Source organism: Macaca thibetana, chromosome 11, assembly GCF_024542745.1.
Source record: "Macaca thibetana thibetana isolate TM-01 chromosome 11, ASM2454274v1, whole genome shotgun sequence".
NCBI classification, from domain to species: Eukaryota; Metazoa; Chordata; class Mammalia; order Primates; family Cercopithecidae; genus Macaca; species Macaca thibetana.
The window spans coordinates 24,593,031-24,610,942 of record NC_065588.1 but is presented as its reverse complement, the minus strand read 5'-3'; the positions used below and the strand labels follow the sequence as shown (position 1 = coordinate 24,610,942).

General features: G+C 37.3%; 1 protein-coding gene across 16 annotated transcripts in view; it reads left to right on the top strand.

The window, feature by feature from the left end:
• Window positions 1–17,912, top strand: part of SOX5 (SRY-box transcription factor 5) — a 1,034,891-nt gene that overhangs the window by 52,700 nt on the left and 964,279 nt on the right. The window contains exon 1 of one of the 16 annotated variants that reach the window (XM_050746691.1): window positions 1–17,912. This exon is cut by the window's left edge and continues 13,020 nt beyond it. The exons of the other annotated variants lie outside the window; for them this stretch is intronic. The gene's annotated coding sequence lies outside the window, so the exon portion shown is untranslated. 16 annotated transcript variants of the gene reach the window in all.

Genomic DNA, 17,912 nt, shown 5'->3' with positions numbered 1-17,912 from the left:
ATATGTTTCTTACTTGTTTCTAAAAAGATTTGTGAAGCCCTTAATACAGATTAAGTGAAAATAAACGAAATTTTGTGGTTGATATTTTTGACATTTATCCATAAAAGTAACATTGCGAATGTCAGTCGTTGCCTGGACTTTATGACTGTGGATAGATTTCTGGTTTCAGGGTTAAACTGTGATCTGTCTGAAATTATTTAAATATTTTGTGTGGATAAGACCAAAAGAAAGCAACCGATTTGCTGGAGTAATATAAACTAATTATCTAGTTACTGGCTGAGCCAAGAACATGGCAACCATATAGAAGAGCAACACAAACACAGGTGAAGGCCTTTTTATAGCTTGCTGATGAGAGGCCGGGACATTCTGCATAAACACATCCATCTGATTTCCCATGGCTTAGGAGGTTCAGTTCTCCATGCTTTCATGACTACTGATTGGGTCAATGGTATTTTGGCTATTGCTATTAATTACTCTTTATTCCCCCCCAAGATTTTAGAAACCCATTTATTAGTATATCTTATTTATTTGTGAAATACTGGCACAAATAAATTCAGAGACTGACATACCTCTTCATCTGTCACTTTGGTTTTTTTGCCTTTAATGTCATGGTCATTTTTATGTTCATAGAAGCTTCATCACTTTCACCCCTGAAGCAACTGGGAGACTACTATAGGGGAAAAAAAAAGGTAGGAGAGAAAAAGATGAAGCAAAGAGAGTGAGTATAGCAGAAGTCCAGCATAAAATGGAATGGGTCTCAAAGTGGGCACTTGGCTCTTACTATCTTCGGAACACTTTAAACCAAAGGATTTGCTTTTGTAGAATTTTAGAATTGAATGTAACCTTACAGATAATATAGTTCATAGGCTTCATTTTAAAAATAAGGAAAGAATAGAAAGGTTAAATGACATGCTCATGGTCACACAAATAGTGGCATTGTCTACTGACTGGCCATCACGCTGCTACTTATCTTTATTTTTAGGATGAGCAAACTAGGTCATTTGCCTCTGAGATTTGGTGTAAAGGCTAAGATCATCAGGTGCCTCAATTTTGGCCAATGAATGGGCAATTTCCAGACTTTCTTTTCCTCATTCCCTGTATTTGACACTGTTGACACCTCATTCTTTCTTGAAATTCTCTGTTCTTTCCGTTTCTGTGGCTGTATGGTCCCTGTTCTCCTTTTAGTCTGAGCTTTATTATTTATTTCCTTCAGGGGACCTCTTTATGTTTTCACTCCTTAACATTGAGCCTCCAGAGGTCTGCCCTTAGCCCACTGTTCTTTGCCCTCTTCACCTTCTCTTTGGACAATTGCAACATTGATTTAGTAATTATCATAGTCCCACACCATGCTAGGTGCCAGATAATGATAGACACAGCCCTGGACCACAGCGTGAATGATTCTGTCCATTCTTGGGGTTTCAGCTGCTGCATATATTCTGAGGATTCTTCAGTCTATAGCTCTGTTGTGACCGATGCCCTGGGCTGCAGATGCACATCCCGCTTGGATGTCTCACGGAAATCTCAAACTTGACATGCTTAACATGGATTTTATCCATTTTCTTTACCCCCGACCCTTTTATGTCCAAATCTGCCTTTCCTCTTGAGTTCTATATCTCAATGTCAAAGTCAACCACTGCATCAGAAATTTCAAAGCCAGCTTTGATTCTTATTCTTTCTTTCCCTTCCAGTGACTAATTCCTGACCCCCTACCTTATTCCTGTTCTCTTTTACTCCTTTATCATTCTTTGTCTATAGTTTTTTCAGTAGGCTTCTCACTGAGCTTATTTTCTCCAGGTTTGCTCCCCTTTCCACTATCTTCCTGAATCCCACTCTGCACAGGGCTGCTAGAGTGACGGCCTAGACGCATGTGTAAATCTAACCCCATCAGTCTCTGCTTAAAACCCTTGCTTAGTTTCCCATATCCTACAGGGTAAAGTCCAAGCTCCTTAGCATGGCACTTGAGGCTGCTGCAACCTGGCCCTCCCTTGTACAACCTTCCCTTCCACCCACCCTCTGGCTGCACTCTGATGACATCACACTTTGCCTTGGGTCAGTGTTTTCACTGATGCCATTTTCTCTGCCTGGTACATAACATCCCAACTCATGGCTCACTCACCTGTATCACTTGGTAAAACTAAAACAAAAAATTATGGAAATTTTCAAATATTTACAGAAGGAGATGGAAAAGTACAAAGAATTACTATATTCAATATTAGATTATGACATACTGTTTCATTTATCATCCTCTCCTTTAATTTTTTCTTTTGCTGTAGTATTTTAAAGCAAATTCAAGATACCATACAATTTCACCCCTACTTCCATATGTGTCTTCAAACATATGGACATTTTCGTACATAACAATGTTATTTAAAACCTAATGAAATTGAAAGTAATTCCCTGAGATTATCTAATTCCCTGCACTTAATGAAAATTTCTAAGTTGTTGCAAAAAAGTCTTTTTACAGTTAGATTTTTTAAATAATGTTCCAAATAAGTACCGCATATTACACTTTGTTAAGTCTGTAATTCTGCTTTGAGAACAGTTCTCCTCTTTTTGTTAATGTAATTTACTTGTTGCAGAAAGTAGGTCAGTTGTCATATAGAGTGTTCCATAGTCTGTATTTGTCTTCTTGTGGTGTCATTTAACTTGTTTCTCTATCTAGTATCTCTATCCTAGAACTATAAATTAGCTTTCGAGGTTTGATTAATTCAGGTTCCATAGTCTATCTATCCACCTATCTACCTACTTATCTACTTACCATTGATGATTATTGCCTAAATCAATTATTTCATTAAGAGTTGTAGAGAAAAATTTTATTTCATTCATTAAGACCATTTGGATACCATGAAATGCAGGCTGCATTGAAAAGGGAGGGGGAAAATGCTAGTTCTTTCTTTTTGATTATCTGGCTAAATTTTAATAGATTCTTCAAGGCTCAGATCAGCAGATTTTATCAGTAGGAAGCCATTGTTAATCCTGCAGAGTCAAACTAAAGGCCACTCTCCCCTTGCATAAAAGTCTATATTCACCCCTACCATTAGTCTCACATTGTATTGAAAGTATTAATTTTTAACTGTAAATTCATTTCACTGTGCACGATTGGACCTAAAGCAATGCTACTGAAGGTAGTTCAGTAAAACACAAACTACCCCAAACTAGACTTTGCTTATAATCATTATTGCATCTCTCTCTCTCTCTGTTTTTTTAAACTCTGAGGGAGTTTTGTAAATGTATTTACCTCTTGGAACATTTGTGTTCATTTTCAAATTTTTCAAAACTTATTTTTTCTTTTTAATCTCTAGTTAATTGTCAGCCAGATTTGCTTGCTTCATGTATTTGTAATAGTTAAAAGTGGAAAATGTTTTAAAAGGGGGCATTGCTAAATTATGGTATTTCCGAGCAGTGGAATAATGGAGACATTAAAAAAATATTGTAAAATATTGTAACTATTGTCATGTAAAGATTTTTATGTTCTGTTGTGAAGTGACAAAAAACAATTAAAAAAGATGCTACTATCCTATTAATACTTTTTGGTCACACATAGGGGTGTGGTCATGTTATTGTTGTTATTAATATTATATCATGAGGAAAAGTTTTAAGGTCCATTTACAAGGCAAATATTGTCTGGAGTTACATTAGACTAAAAATTCCTAAATCCTATAAATATTCATAATGCGAGGTGTTCACAGTAGGGAAACACTCAGAAGCCATGGTTGGGTGTGCACTAGACTCATCTCCTGCAGTGATGTACATGTGTGCTCATGCACACACACACACACACAAACACACATCCCAAACCTTGGCCTTCCAGGTGTGGGAGTGGTAAACTCTTAAGCAAGGCAAGCATGACATACTGTTAGGAGAGTGATTTACATACAAATTGATGGACTCATAGTGCATAGGGGTTTCAGAAGTTATGTAATAATTGCCCATAAAATTTAAAAAACATTGCTTTTTGATCCACTTGGCTGGTTGGTTGCCTCAGATGTAGGTGAAGTTAGCTGTGCAACAGTGGTGTGTTACTGTGAATAGTTTCTTGTTAATCAGAGCACCTGTGTTTTCTCTGGGTGTGTTTACAAAGTTCACATGATTATGTTTATCTATCTTATGGCTAAATATGGACATATTCAAAAGAAGTTCCATATGAAAAGCATAACACATACTGGCTCTTCTTATTTTTTTTTTCAATTGTTACATAATTCAGTAACGTCTCAAGAAACCACCACCTTATTCTTGTTTTTAATTTCCATCACATCTCTTCTCTTACATTGATCGTTTTCTCCAACAAACTTCCATGTCACTTTCCCTTTTGTTTCTACCGGTTCTTCTTTGTTCCAGATACAACTCAAGGTTTTCCACATTGTAAGCTTTCAGTCAAGTTCTGTTGAACCCAACACTGATTTTACACAGATGTTGATCTAATTTAGCAGAGTGAGCCATTGTTTCTGAATCTTAAAAGAAAAAAAGGAAGCAAAAAAATTAGGCACAATAGGGCTGCCTGGCCTTTTCCAGATGTAGGCATAGGTTTATAACATAGTCAGATCTTAAAACTGTTTTTACTGATGCTACAAGTCAACCCAAAAATCTCCCAGAAAGAATCTGGTGTTTTTAATCTCCTTTTATCTGTTATTGCTTCCTCTTCATGCAAAATTTGCAAACCCCAGGATTGAGTAGTGATACTTTATATAGATATGGTATTTTTTTTTCCTCACCTGCAATTCATCTTCAATGCGGCATGAAAAAACAAAAAAATGAGAGCAGCCAGGGTGGTTGGGAATATTGTAAGTGCACCTTGCTTAGATTAGCTTTAGGATCAGTGTGCTACGTCCTTAATCCACTCATCAAGACAGATATAAACTCAAAGGAAATAATTTTTTTTTTTAAAAGAAAAAGGGACTAGAATTAAAGTTTACATCATTAGCCATTGTATGCAAAAAGAAGGAAAGAGTAGGTTCTATTTGAATGTTTATCTGTACAATTTATTTATATAGTTCTCTACTATTTTTGCACTTGACATCAATTTTGGAAACATGGCAGGCGTTTTGAAAATAATGTACGTCTATTTTAAGCTTTAGAATTGTCATGAAAGAGATGGTGGCATGCTTGTGTTTCTCTGGAAAAGTATTAATTTTTCTTGAAGTAGTAGATTTGCATATTTTGCTGGCAATGACTTTTTCTCTTAAAAGATGTATCTGTGAATTAGGTATAGGTTTAAGTGAAAAGCCTTTTAGTGACTTGTAATGTAAGTTTTTTAAAAGTCCACATTTATATATTGAAGACAAGACATTATTTTCAAGAGTGTCAAGATTTTACTGGGGCTCATATTTAGAAGACTAACCAGTTAGTCCTGTAAGAATAAGCACAAATGGAACTGTTGACGTAGCCTAGACTCTGATACATTCCTAGTTTAAGGACATAAGTATTGATATTAAGTCGTTCAGTAATGATTGGAAGAGCTCTGTAGGAAAATTAGTGGGCCAATTAATTTGAGTAATTATTAATCATATTCAGAACACTGCTATGAAGCAAAGCTACAGGGAAATAGGCCTAGAGTTGCAGAAAATAAAACATTTTCTCTATGTACTCTTCTTATTTGATTGGAAGAGAGTTTGAATTTCTAATCTGAGATACTCAAAATAATTTTTTTTTTTTTTTAAATTATACTTTTAAGTTCTGGGATACATTTGCAGAACTTGCAGGTTTGTAACGTAGGTATACACGTGCCATGCTGGTTTGCTGCACCCATCAAACCGTCATCTACATTAGGTATTTCTTCTAATGCTATCCCTTCCCTACCCACCAACCCCCGACAGGCCCTAGTGTGTGATGTTCCCCTCCCTGTGTCCATGTGTTCTCATTGTTCAACTCTCACTTATGAGTGAGAACATGCTGTGTTTGGTTTTCTGTACTGAGTTAGTTTGCTGAGAATGATGGTTTCGAGCTTCATCCATGTACCTGCAAAGGACATGAACTCATCCTTTTTTTAAGGCTGCATAGTATTCCATGGTGTAAATGTGCCATATTTTCTTTATCCAGTCTATCATTGATGGGCATTTGGGTTGGTTCCAAGTCTTTGCTATTGCGAACAGTGCTGCAATAAACATACGTGTGCATGTGTGTTTACAGTTGCTCAGTCTTGATAATTATTCATTTAGACTGTGGTGGTTCTACAATTAGTTTTATCAGCCTCATTATATAATTCCTCACACTATCCTTTTAAGCTATGCTTTGCAAACAAATTATTTTATTTTACTTATTTTATTTTAGACATGTGGTCATGCATCCTTGCAAAGACTAGACTTGAACTTCTGGTCTCAAGTGATCCTCATGCCTCAGCCTTCCTATTTGCTGGAATTACAGGTGTGAGCCATGATGTCTGGCTAAAAAAATTTTTTTGACATGATTTTAGACTTATAGAAAAGTTACAGAGATAATACATTTTTTTGGTATCCTTTGTTTAGCTTCTGCCAATAATAACAACTTACATAAGCATAGTATAGTGACCAAAACTAGGAAATTAACAATCATACACACCTTGTTCTAATTTCACTAGCTTTCCTACTAATGTTATTTTTGTGATCCGCGATCCAATCCAGAATCCCACATTGCATTTAGTTGTTGCATCTCCTTTTCTCCTCCAGTGTGACAATTCTTCAGCTTTCCCTGTTTTTCATGATCTTGACAACTTTGATGAGTGCTAGTCAATTATTTAGTAAAATGTCTCTGACTTTGGGTTTGATTTCCCATGATTAGATTGAGGATATGCCCTTTTGGCCAGAGTACTGTAAAATTGATGTGTTTTTCTTGGGACATCATATCAGGGGATATACTTCATTTTATCACTGGTAATGCTAATCTAGTTCATTTGATTAAGGCGGTATCTGTTGCATTTCCCCCACTGTAAATTTACTGCTTTCTCCCATTGAATTAATAAACATCTTGGGGTAAATACTATGACTATGTAAATATCTTGCTGCTTCTCGGCACCAATTTTAGCCCCCACTGGTAGATGTTGCTTGCAGTAATTATTATGGTAGCATTCTCATGGAGATTTTGTATTTCCCACCTTTTATGTTACATTTATTTGGAAATTTTCTGTAAGGAAGAGCTGTTCCTTCTTCCTCATTTATGAGTTTATATACTCAATGATTTATTTCCATTATCAGTAGGTTATATCATATCAATGTGAATTCATGAATATTTAGTTTTATGTTATGGGTTATGGTCTAATAATGTATTTTATTGATAAAATTGTTTTAGTTGTCCAGGCGCGGTGACTCACGCCTGTAATCCCAGCACTTTGGGAGGCTGAGGCGGGCAGATCACGAGGTCAGGAGATTGAGACCATCCTGGCTAACACGGTGAAACCCATCTCTACTAAAATACAAAAAAATAGCCGGGCGTAGTGGCGGGCGCCTGTAGTCCCAGCTACTCGGGAGGCTGAGGCAGGAGAATGGCGCGAACCCGGGAGGCGGAGCTTGCAGTGAGCGGAGATCGCGCCACTGCACTCCAGCCTGGGCGACAGAGCGAGACTCCGTCTCAAAAATAATAATAATAAAAAATTGTTTTCGTTTTGCCCATTGGGAACTCTTCAGGTTGACTCCCACATCCTTTTGAAGTGCTCCTATTCTTTTCCTCTCACTTTCTTATTTTCTGGTACCACGAGATGTTCCAGGTTCATCTCATATTATCCCTGACCCATTGCTGGAATCGGCCACTTCTTCATGGAATCTCCTTGGTTGAAGCTACATACAACTGGAAAACAATGTTTAGAAAGTAAAGTCTTGCCCCATGCCTTTTTTAAAATAATGCGCTTTTAGAAGGTGATGTGACAACAAAGAAATATTAAATACATAAGGTGGCATGTTTAGAGGTTTGTAGGTGGAGCCTAGAAGGCTGTTTCCAAGAATTAGGTCTGAAGATTCCATTGCAGGGTGAGTGTTTTTTTTCAGGATGTGAAGAGACTGGAGAGCATTACATCTGTATCTTTTTCCAGAATGCTCTAGAAGCCTTCATCTTCAGTTTTTACCAACAATTAATTGCTTCCTTTTTTTTCCATTTACCATATGAAATAGAAATTATACAGTGTCAGTGAGGAAATTTATTTATTTGTTTTGTTTTTTGAGGCAGGGTCTTTGTCACTCAGGCTGGAGTGCAGTGCTGCAATTACAACTCACTTCAACCTACACCTCCCCAGCTCAAGCAATCCTCCCACCTCAGTCCTCCAAGTAAGTGGGACTGCAGGCGCACAACGCCACACTCAGCTAATTTTTGGTATTTTTTGTAGAAATGGGGTCTTGCCACGTTGCCCAGGCTGGTCTCAAACTCCTGGCCTCAAGCAATCTGACCACCTCAACCTCCCAAAGTGTTGGGATTACAGGTGTAAACCACTGCACCCAGCTGAAAGGTATTTGTTTTCGATATCACTGTTAAGTATAGAATACTGTTTTTTTAAACAAAAACAAAAGCAAAATATAGCCTATTTACATGAAGACTTATGTTAAAAGTCTTATATACGTGGGTTTGGAGTATGGGAAGATAGAGCTTGTTCATATATATATATATATATATATATATATTTTTTTTTTTTTTTGCGCTAGATCTTTCCAGTTAAAGTAGTACCCAAATGCACAAATCTTGCCCCTACCCTGGTCCTTTATCCCTGGCAACCAAGTGGGCATCTTTGTGGAAAATAATGCAAGCTCAACAAGATCACAACCTTGGTGCTAAAACTGCTCTTAATGAGGTGCTGTGTATGAATTAATTAAATTAGTTTGCCCCTCATGTGGCAAGCTGTGTTTAGTGTTTGTCTGGTAGGCTAATTTATAAGGATAAAATTATGGCACAGTCTCTGCCTTGCTTGTTTTTATCAAAGAGATGGGCTAATTTGTAATGAAACTTTATCAATCAGATCATGCAGTGGGTTCACCCCACCCTCCAAGCTCTAATGAATGCAGGCTGTTTGAGTTCTTTCATACACAGCACATCCTGTTGCTTCTGAGGAGGGGAAGGTGCATTGGCTATAGATTTATTATAAGACTGAGGGTTTCTTTTCTGGAAAATAGATAACCAACTTTTCTGTTTTCTGTTTCTTGGCATGTTTATAGCTTTATTATTGTCTTTCCTTTTTATACACGGCATGAATTTAAAGTGGAAAGTGTGTAAAAATGCCGGTTTATATTTGTTTGGGAGAAGCCAAAGATTGTGCATTGCATGTTGGAACAGCGGTAGCTAAGAACTCTCAACAATGGGAGAAGGAATAATAGTACAACAGGCAGAGAAATGGAGCGTTTTGAAAGGCAATATTCTTCAATGTTGGGAAAGTAATGAAAGGTCAAAATGAAGCTCAATAGAAAAGCCATTATGAAAGGAAGGGGGAGAATTTGGCTTTTATGTTGCTGTCAGGGTTTGGGATTTGTTTTCTTTTTATTCTGACAAAACTCTTTTGGGGTGTGTTTTTTTCTCTTCAATTCAAACAGTTTATACAAGTGTTATTTTAAACTTCCTAGTGTTTACTTCATCATGTCTTTTAAAGAGAAACTTTTTTTTTCAATTCTGTTATCTGGGAATTTTTAAGGACATGGCCATGGTTTCCGAGACACACACACTCACACATGTATGTATTCTTCTAAGTATTTCTATTTTTCTCTGCCCGATTGAGAAATAAACAAGAACAGGCTAATTCAAGAATACTTTGTAAGGGACTCCATTAAAATTTTATGTTTATTTCAATGTATGTGTGTGATTATTTTGAAAATTTATATGACTTCCTAGTCAGAGATTCGTTACTTTATAAAACACTCACCACTGAAAGATGTTTTATAAATACAAAAATGACACAAAGCTCTATGTCAGGAAGCAAGTCGGTGGCAGAACTGGATTTAGGATTTTGAGTTCTGACTTCTGTCCTGTCATCAGGCCACTAATCTGCTTGATTTTCTGAAAGAATTTGAGGCCTGAGGAAAGAATATGCCAGAGACACATTTCCAAAGAGATGAGTCACATTGGGTGGTTTGATATAATAAAATCTGTGTTTATTTTGCAAAGGGCTTTTGAACAGATATTAGAGAAACAAATTTCATCATCATGTTCAACTTTATACTTTGTAACATTGTACTTTCTGTTCCAATAGTTAACAGCACTAAGTTCATAGTTCTTCCCTTCCTGTTCTCTTTTGGGAGTTTTCTATTTTTTTAAAAAAAAAAGAAAGGCAGATTTTTAGTGTTTTATCAGAGTGACTTTAAAGTGTTATTAGCATCCTTCGCCTGGACTAGGACTATTAAATCAGCCTTTCATCTTTCCAATGCTAGGCTTTGCCTGAGTCACTTCCTTACTAATAAACATTCTGGTGGTTCCCCAGTGCCCAGAGCATTCCTTCTCCTGTTATTGAAGACCCTCCGTGATGTTAGCTCAATCTACTTGCCCCACATTGGATGTGTACCATTCAGACTGGATTATTTCATCCTTCCTAGCATGCTCCAGATTCCTTCCCTTTTGTATTTGCTCATATTATCCCCTCTCCTTGCGGTGCGCATAGCACCCATCTTTGCTGAATTGCCACATCTTTTTCAAAGTTCACACCTCATGCTGTTGACTTAGTAAAACCTTTCTTGTCCAAGAGATGCAAGACATTCCTATTAAGTCCAAGAGCCCTTATTTCACCCAAGAAATATGTATTTCGTATCTCCTGTGTGCCTGGAAATATTCTTAGTGCCAGGCAGGGGGGACGTTAGGGATGGACACAAAGAATGAACACCTGGTTTCATGAGCCATGCCCTCTGACTGAGGATAAGGGAACAGACAATGAGCAAGCCAATAAAATTTAAAAACACTTAATTTCTGATGGCAATGCATGCTGTGAATACAGCGAGAGAACTATGATAGAGCTATACCTGAAGGGTGCAGGGAGAGCGTGAGCCCACGTAGATTGAGTGAGTTAGGGTGGGCTTCTTTGAGAAGGCAGTATTACACCATCACTTGAATGCAAAGAAGGAGCCAGCCACGGAAAGTCTAGGAGAAGAGGTAAACGGCAAGCACTGTGTCCCTATGCCAGGAGAAATTTTGGTGTGTTCCAAGAATAAGAGGAAGGTCAAGTACCTGCAGCACAGTGAGCCAAGGGAGTAGTAGTCAAGAGATACCGTGAGAAAGGTGGGTAGAGGCCGGGTTGTGTATGGATTTATGAACCAGCATGAAGTGTGTTGATTCTAAGCTCTTGGTAAAGATTTGGGCCGAAGGGTGTAATGATCTGATTCTTTGCAATTCATTTATGACAATCATATGTATAGTCCTTTTAAAGTAGTGGATTATAAACTCTCTTTAGTAGGAATTGTGTGTTAGAGTCATTCACAGATAGGAGGCAGTCAGTATATATTTGTCAAATAGCTGAATGAATAAAGGTAAGTGGATCCTGAAAATGTATCGTTATAAGTATTTAGAATTAATGTTTTACTGAGGCAGAAAGAGCTAAGATTGTAACACTCCTATTTAATGGTGGCCAACCTCATGATCTTTTAGAAAGAAAGAGGTAGAAAGAATGTAGGTCTACTACCACTGGGGCAGTGCAGCAAAGGGTCTTAGTGGGTGAATTTGGGACCCAGATTATCTGGATTGGAATCTCAGCCCTATCACTGATTTACTAGTTCTTTGGAAAGTTATTTAATCTTTTTTAGCTTTCGTTGCCACACCAGTAAGAGGGTGATAATAATTTTGTTTACCTTATTAATCTGTCCTGAATTTTTCTTTAAATTTTAAGTTCTGGGGTACAAGTGCAGGATGTTCAGGTTTGTTACATAGGTAAATGTGCTATGGTGGTTTGCTGCACAGATCATCCCATCACCAAGGTATTAAGCCCAGCATCCATTACCTATTCTTCCTGATGCTCTCCCTCCCCATGCTGCACGCTCAGACAGGCCTCAGTGTATGTTGTCCTCCCCACCCCCATGTGTCCTTGTGTCCTCATCATTCAGCTCCCATCTAGATGTGGGAACACGCAGTGTTGGTTTTCTGTTCCTGCATTAGTTTGCTGAAGATAATGGCTTCCAGCTTCATCCGTGTCCCTGCAAAAGATATGATCTCATTCTCTTTATGGCTGCATAGTATGCCATGGTGCGTATGTACCATGTTTTTTTAATCCAATCTACCATTGATGGGCATTTGGGTTGATTCCATGTCTTTTCTGTTGTGAATAGTGCTGCAATGAACTTACGCATGCATGTATCTTTATAAGAGAATGATTTATATTCCTTTGGATGTGTACTCATTAATGGGATTGCTGGGTCAAGTGCTATTTTTGCCTCTACATCTTTGAGGAATCACCACACTGTCTTCCACAATGGTTGAACTGATTTACACTCCCACCAACAGTGTAAAATTCCTTTTTCTTCACAACCTTGCTAGCATCTGTTGTTTTTTCTGTCCTCAGTTTTAACTGAAATTATCCATTTGAAACACTGAGAATGATGCCTGACATGGCAAACTCTAAAAAAACGTTAGAATGGAGGCCCTCTACACCTCGCTGTCAGAAGGCTTTTGTTAAAATTCTGTCTGGCTCTAAAACTCATCCTTAACCTCCTTGCCACTCTGCCTGGCATCTTAGGAAAGTTCTGTTAACAGTTAATAAAGTGAAACTCAGGAATATAATTTTTAAAAAATAAACATACTCGAACAAAAATTTTGCTTTTTCCCCCCCTTGTAGCCATTTATTCAGCAAATAGTATTTTTGGAGACAGAGATGCAGCCATTTGGTGAACAGTAACAATCTAAATACACCTTATTAATTTTCCTTCATGATTGATTCAACTGTAAAATTACATGAGAAACCATAGCCTAGCTTTAGATTGTACCGTGACCTATAACTTTCATCATTTTGTACATTGATAAATATACCTTGTAGCCTCATCATTCAGTGTCTTTGTTGGAGGACTGTGTTATAAGTGAGATCATTTTCTAACAACTTCCTCTTGTGCAAAGTCTAGGACAGCTCTGTGTTGTAACAGATTCCATGCTTAGTGGCGCTTGTAGAAACCACAAATAGTGGGGAGATGAGCTTTTGTTCTTGGGAAGAAGCCAGTAGAACTTTGTATATTCACAAAGAGCAAGGTGTAAAGTAATAAATTCAGGCTGTGTTCTTAAACCAAGTTATGTTTTAGAAGTTTGATTTCAGGCAAGCTTAGCCAACACCAATGCATTTTTTGGGTGCTCTTTTATTCTCATTAATACGCTGAAATCTTGGATTGGAAAACACGGTGTAAACGAATGGTGGAATTCAGACTAGAGCCCATTGAGGGTGTGGTTTATTGTTTCTTTTCCAACTCTTAAATAATTCTGAACATTTTAACCAGCCAAACAGAAAAATCCCCCTAGGCTTTTTTGTATAGTTGTTTTGTTTCTCTTCTGCTACTCCCAGTAACATTACATAAGTTACCTGGAAATTGCGAAGTTTGGGTAAGCTGAGCCAGACAGTCAAAATACCTGGAATTTTCACTTCCTCAGACGTAAGAGTGAAGTTGAATAATCTGGGGATGCTAAGGAAGAATTTGGGGGAAGATTTTTAATTTTCAACTAAAAATGACATTTTTAAGTCAATGACACTTTCTCTAATTATTGTTCTTTTCATGGAGGGAAAGCCAAAAAGGGCAGAGGCAAACTATGTTTCCAGGGATTTGTAGCCCAATTTGGCTTTTCCAAAAAGTTTGAGTAAACTCTAAGTAACCTCTTGATGTTTAGGCATTACTCTTCTTTATAGGTATTTTTACTTGTGTAGGAGTTGCTTGAAAATGAGCAGAAGTTGTAGTTACTAAGGTTCTGGAATTCCAACCCTTCAACCCCCACTTTTTGGATCAGGGAGTATAGAGACTACTGTTCTTCAGCTCTGTTTGGCTATGAGATTAGACTGTTTCAGAGTTGTTCTGCCTTGAACAGTTTAGATCACTGTGGCACATTCAACTGAATTTATTGTCATAAAATAAAGTCATGGAATCACTTCATATTTATTCTCAGTATAGTTTAGAAACCTGGAGTGATTTATAACACTAAGAAATTATCCAGAGTCAAAAATCCCAACCTCATCTTTGCCTCTGTTGGAAAGGAGTCTCTTAGAATTGAGCTCTAGATGGAGGTCTGCATTCCTTGCGTACCACGCCCTCCCCCATCCTTGTAGTTCTTTTGATTTTTATTCTCAAATATACACCTTCTCTTGTTTCATTAGTTAATAAGTAGTTATTCATAAGTGGTGCAATTTTACATGTTGGTATGTCATAAAATACACTTCACAACTTAAAACACTTTGTTTAATCAGACCCTTGAACCTAAACCAGAAATGGTGCTTATCTGTTTGATGTTGTTGTTTTGGAGGCTGACCTAAGAGAAACCATTGTTCTCAAGTGCTCACTCAAATGGAAAAGAAATCAACATCCAGATTTTTTATTGGTTGATACTTCTTAATGGAACATTGTTGACTTCTCTGACATTGAGTTCCTGAGGACCATCTTGTGAATATCTTTTCTGAATAAGTCTTCTAATACTTTACCTACCTTTTGGTCTCATTTGTAGTTCTAATTGCTGAAAGGAAAAAGAATAAGAGCCAGAAAGTTACTCATTTCCCTTTCATGTCCTCTGATTCTGAACCTACTTCAAATTCGCTCTCTTTGATTAGATTAAGCTTCCAACACACTGGATCCATGTCTTACTCATACTTGGTCCATACTGTGCTGCAGGGGCCATAACAGATACTCAATAGATAGTGGTTGAATGACATATTACTCTGATAGTTCTGTAGTTGTAGCAAATTGAAGAAGTAAATTTCACTGTTTCTTGAGTAAACATCAGGCTATAACTGGATGTCCTTAATTTGACAATGGGTTCATTGAAAACAAGATGGATTTTAAGTCTTCTGTTAAAAAATTTATAACAAAAGTAGTTATAGTTGATAGATTAGCAATGAGTACTCCAAATTGCCATGCTATCATGTTATCAGAGAAAAAAATTACATTTTTAAGGCTAAGATGATACAACATGCAGTAATCAGATGCAACCCTAATTGGCACTCCAGTTGTCTATATTTTGAGACAAATTTGTTGAATTCTGTGAGCAATTTTGTAGTTAATTCTGTAATGCTGTTTTTTTTGGGGGGGGGGTTCATTACATTGATAGTGAGGAAAAGAATAATCAAATTTCTTTAATGCTGCCATACCCTTCTCATTTCATTTAGTAGTTCGTTTTAAGGGGAATCATGGCACTTTGGAACTGCCTCACATAGACTTATATTTAGAATGTTATGCCTTGCACTCTGAAATACAACATTTACATCAGCACAAAATTATTTTCTGGAAGCCACATTACTTCCAGGGAAGGGTGAAGGTGGGGGTTGAAGTTGTGAAAGTTGAATGCTCGTTGGAATTCAGTCACTTCTGGTGTGACTTCAGCCAAGTTTTGTAACCTTTCCATGTCTTAGTTTTTGCCATGAACTGTGATAATAATAACCTATGCTATTGTTTCATACTGTTGTTGTAAGGATACAATGAGATAATAAATGGGAAGCACTTTGAAATTTTCAAAGGTATTATTATCTGCTCTCCTTTTTGTTGGATGGCCTGCATTAGAAAACATTTTCCAGTTTCTTGCCCTGGCAACTGATCATCAGGGAGCAGTAAACCATCAGGCCCCATAGTATCTTGCCTTTATGTTCTTTATAGGTGCAAGAGGAGCTATTTATATTTTCTTATTCCCTGCCCGGTGCTATCTGCCATAGGGGGAACGGAAGTGTATGGAGTTACTTCCGTACCTAGACACCCTATGCATATGTTCTACACATCAGTGTGATTGACCCAGACATTTTCCCTCCTTTTGTAAGGCTGAAAATCCTGAGGTTATTTTCACTGTGGGCAGAGAATCTTAATAGATACCATTATTTCAAAAGAGCTGTGTACTTTTCAGTTATTTCCCATCACCCAATACATTCGATAATTGAGGAAGTGATCAATTGATGCAAGTACTTCTGCTTTTAAAAAGTCAGTGTATCACTGACTTTTTACTGACTTTTTATAAACACTATACTGACTTTTTAAAAGCAAACCTTTTTTTTTTTTTTTTTTTTTTTTTTTTGAGACGGAGTCTCGCTCTGTCCCCCAGGCTGGAGTGCAGTGGCCAGATCTCAGCTCACTGCAAGCTCCGCCTCCCGGGTTCACGCCATTCTCCTGCCTCAGCCTCCCGAGTAGCTGGGACTACAGGCGCCCGCCACCTCGCCCGGCTAGTTTTTTTGTATTTTGTAGTAGAGACGGGGTTTCACCGTGTTAGCCAGGATGGTCTCGATCTCCTGACCTCGTGATCCACGTGCCTCAGCCTCCCAAAGTGCTGGGATTACAGGCGTGAGTCACCGTGCCCGGCCAAAGCAAACCTTTTATTTCAGAGAGTCTTACATTTACAGAAAAGTTGCAGTACAAAGAATTCCTACATACCTGATATCTAGTTTTCTCTATTATTAACATTTTACATTAGTGTAATACATCAATTACATTATGATTAATGAACCAGTGTTAATACATTAGTATTAACTAAAGTCCATACTTTATTGTAATTTCCTTAGTTTTTACTTATCTTTTTATTTTCTGTTCCAGAATCCCATTCATGATACCACATTACATTTAATATCATATCTCATAGGTTTCTCAGACTTTCCTTTTCAGTGATCTTGACAGTTTTGAAAATTTTGAATACTGTTGACACTGATTTTTAACCAGATATTTCAAATTTGCGCAGTAAAAGAAACTAGTAAGAGACTTTTGATCTTCCACCCATAAATAAACTTCCATAGTATGAAAAGGATATCATTTCTTGGGAGCTTTAAGATAGGCAGGCCTCACAAAGTCTGATTAAAAAAAAAATACTCTTAACAAGAGATGAGATTCCTTCAGGAAACCTTGCCCTTTTGGTAAACCAGCTTGTAAAACAGATAAAGGGCTTGAGTGCTGGGGAAGACCAGGTTATATTATCAGGGGTGCTCATGGCAATTAAAATATTTTGTTTATTGGAGCAGAAAAACTGAAGAAGTCATCAAAAGGCTTAGTGGCATTTATATATATTTGAATTTTCTTATTGGAATTTATTTTTTTCTTAAAAATTTTTAATACACACTCAAAATTTCACATCTTAAACCTAACACCTGAGATCTTATATGTAACAATGAATCTAAACTATTTCACAGCCCATTCTTTCATAAAAGGCCAATTTTCATCAGAAGTATCAAGAACAAAATACGTAAGTATCACTTGTAGACTCTAAGAAGTAATTCAGGCATGGTAACATTGTTTAGCATCTCTTGCCAATGACAAGATGGCCTCAAGTGTCTATTAAAACCCCAAGTCTCTGTTTCTATTAATACTTGAGGGGATTGAATCATTGACTTTTCAAAGCAACTTTAGTGAAGTCTATGAAATGATTGCTTTTCATCATTTCAGGATCATTATTGGTATTGTGCCTTATTGTCTAGAACCTTACCCTCCCTTCTTTGCAATAGTCGTGTTTTACTGAACTTCCCAAGATAGAGGTATCATAGTATGCAATTTATGTTAATGTAGGCAAAATATTTCCTTTTGGGAGAAAATAGTGATTTTTGCTTCACATCAAAGAAGGTGAGACTTTTCAGGGACCTTTAAATTGGGGGAATGAGGCTAAACGATCAATCAGAAGCCATTTTATTCCCTGACTTTTAGTTACCAAAATCAACAGCTATTTCAGTTGTTGAGCTTTCGTTGGTACTACCCTTGAACTTTGGATTATGAAATCCTTTTTAACCAGTTTGAAAGGTACAGAGCTAACAGGCGAATATGAAGGGGAGACAGATGGCCGTGCTTCCTTCCTCTGTTGATTAGTTTGAGTAAGGTTCCCAAGCTTAAAGATTTTATTAGGACCAAAAG